This window comes from Rhagoletis pomonella, unplaced genomic scaffold (assembly GCF_013731165.1).
Source record: "Rhagoletis pomonella isolate Grant_MI unplaced genomic scaffold, Rhpom_1.0 Rhpom_scaffold_00001, whole genome shotgun sequence".
Classification (NCBI taxonomy): Eukaryota; Metazoa; Arthropoda; class Insecta; order Diptera; family Tephritidae; genus Rhagoletis; species Rhagoletis pomonella.
The window spans coordinates 114,670,606-114,673,658 of record NW_023458555.1 but is presented as its reverse complement, the minus strand read 5'-3'; positions in this window follow the sequence as shown (position 1 = coordinate 114,673,658).

Sequence of the window (3,053 nt, the reverse complement as noted above, 5' to 3'; positions counted from 1 at the left end):
TTCTTTGTGAATTTTCGGTAGTCCGTATAATCTTGGTGCTGTAGCTGAATGGCATGTCAATTGTTGTTTGAGTTTTACGTCTATATTTTTTTGTGTATATATCTCATTTATGATGGTATTATTTTTCATAACAATTGTTACGTCGGGTCAATTCTTATGTTCTTATATATTTGTTTGTCACTTAAGAGGTCTTTAATTTTATTTTTATAATCTGCTTGCTACATCACGACTGTTTTGTTACCTTTGTCCGCACTTGTGATAACCAATGTATCCTTATGTTTGTTTAGAAAATTTTTGTTTCTTCATAAATTTGTAGTATAAATTTTTCTTTTGGTTTACACTATAATTTGTTTTTGTAATTGTTGATTTTCCCAGCAATATTGCATCTGACCGTGTCTTTCTGTCTGTCGTCTTCTACTCTTTGTATGCCTTGTTCAATGTCTGCGATTAATTGTATAGGCCAGAACGATTTTCTTGAAACTGGTAATGCGAAATTGCTTCCCAGTGATAGTAACCAGCGGCACTCGTGTGGTACCTCAACGTTGGTTACTTTAATAAACCAATCTTCATTGGTCATTAAGCCAAATTTCTTGAAACTTTTCTCAATATGCGCTTGCATTTTAGTGTGCAAATGTTTATCGGTACGCTTTTTTGTATCTCTCAGGTACTGTTTGTGATTTTCTATTATTAAGTTAAAATCTTTTTCATCAAGTTTCTTTTGGAGAACTTCCTTAATGCGCCCAATTGTTGTAAGACTAATTTTTATTTGTGTGTTCGTCTCCTTAATTTCCAAACTCAAAATTCTCATCATAAATTCCCTTTCAATTTTTTGTGCCTCTTTTCTTGTTTCTTATAATCTAAATCCTTGGAGGATCTTGTTTGTTTTACCCTTTAGGTGAGTTGGTGTAATTTCATAGTGTTTGCAGTTGAGAAGAAATTTGAGTCTTTGTTGTTGTTTTGCAAGTCCCTTGGTGTTCTTGTTGTGTTGTTTAATGAGTTAGCAGGTGTCCTCATTATATTTGTATCTGATGTGTTGAAAAAAGTGCCTTATTTTGTGTTAAAATCTTATGTTCTCTTGTGGTTTGTCTCGGTTTAGTTCTCCGATCAATATTGCTAGTTTTTAAGTAGAGCCAATGTATATAAATTGTTCTTCTTCTTCTTCTTCTTCTTTTTTGGCGCTGTAACCGCCTAAGCGATTTTGGCCGAGTTCAGAAAAGCACGCCAGTCGTTTCTCCTCTGTGCCAACTGACGCCAATTGGAAACGCCAAGTGAAGCCAAGTCCCTCTCCACCTGATCTTTCCACTACAGTGGGGGCCTCCCTCTTCCCCTGCTACCACCAGCGGGTTCCGAGTTGAATACTTTCAGAGCTGGAGCGTCGGTGTCGCTGCACTATGACCATATCGTTGTAAAGCTCATACAGCTCATCGTTCCATCGCCTGTGGTACTTGCCGTCGCCAACGCGTAAAGGCCCGTAAATCTTCCCCAAAATCTTTCTCTCAAACACTCCAAGAACCGCCTCATCGGATGTTGTCATTGTCCATGCTTCTGCGCCATATACCAGCACGGGCATGATGAGTGACGTAAAGAGCGTAGTTTTCGTACGTCGAGAGAGGACTTAACTCCTGAATTGCCTACTCAGTGCAAAGTAGCACTTGTTGGCAAGAGTGATTTTACGTTGGATTTCAATGCTGACATTATTATCGGTGTTAATGCTGGTTCCCAAGTAAACGAAATTCTCTACTTTCTCGAAATTGTAACTATCAACAGTGACGTGGGTGCCAAGGCGCGAATGTTCTGACTGTTTGTTTGAAGACAGGAGATACTTTGTCTTGTCCTCGTTTACCACCAAACCCATTCGCTTTGCTTCCCTATCCAACTTGGAAAAGGCAGAACAGACTTCGCGGTTTTTGTTACCGATGATGACGATGTCACCGGCATAAGCCAGAAATTTCACGCTCTTGTAGTAAATTGTTCCTGAGTGGTTCAGTTCTGCAGCTCTTATTATCTTCTCCAACATCAGATTAAAGAAGAGACATGAAAGGGAGTCGCCCTGTCGGAACCCCCGTTTTGTGGCGAACTGCTCGGAGAGGTCTTTTCCAATTCTGACGGAGCTGGTGGTATTGCTCAACCCCTCTTCAGATTACTATAGAGGTCCCACATAGCGCGCGTTGCGCCCGATCGCAGCGTGGCCCTGTAGGCGGCATCTTTTTTCTCTGCAGCTTCCTGACACTCCTCATCGTACCAGTTGTTCTTTCGGGCTCGCTGAAATCCGACTACTTCTTCGGCGGCGGTACTTAATGAGCGGGAAATGTGGTTCCACTGCTCGCATATGTCGATTTGTTGCAGAGTGCTCTCTGAGAGCAGGTGTGAGAGTCGAGTAGCGAAAGCGCTGGCTGTCTGTTGTGATTGCAGCTTTTCGACGTTAAGCTTTCCTTGCGTATTTGGGTGCACCTTTTTTGCTGCACAGAGGCGGGTGCGTATCTTGGCTGCAACAAGATAGTGGTCCGAGTCGATGTTTGGGCCTCGGAGTGTGCGTACATCTAAAACATTGGAAGCGTGCCTTCCGTCTATCACAACATGATCGATTTGATTTCTCGTTCTCCGGAGACAGCCACGTAGCTTGATGGACCTTTTTATGCTTGAACCTAGTACTGCATACTACCATGTTTCGGGCCCCGGCGAAATCGATCAGCCTCAATCCGTTGTCGGACGTTCGTCGTGGAGGCTGAATTTTCCGACGGTGGTTCCAAAGGTCCCTTCCTTGCCCACCCTGGCATTGAAGTCGCCAAGCACGATTTTGATATCATGACGGGGGCAGCCCTCGTACATGCGCTCCAAGCGCTCATAGAAGAGATCCTTGGATGCTTCATCCTTCTCTTCCGTCGGGGCATGGGGGCAGATGAGCGAGATGTTATTATGATAAATTGTTACGGGTTGTATATTTGGAGCCTTTCGCCGTTGATTTTAAAGCAAAAACGTTGGTTTTTCTTTTCTGCCTCCTACGCGTTTCGACACATTATTGTGTCTTCATCAGGGAGTCTATTTATTTTTAC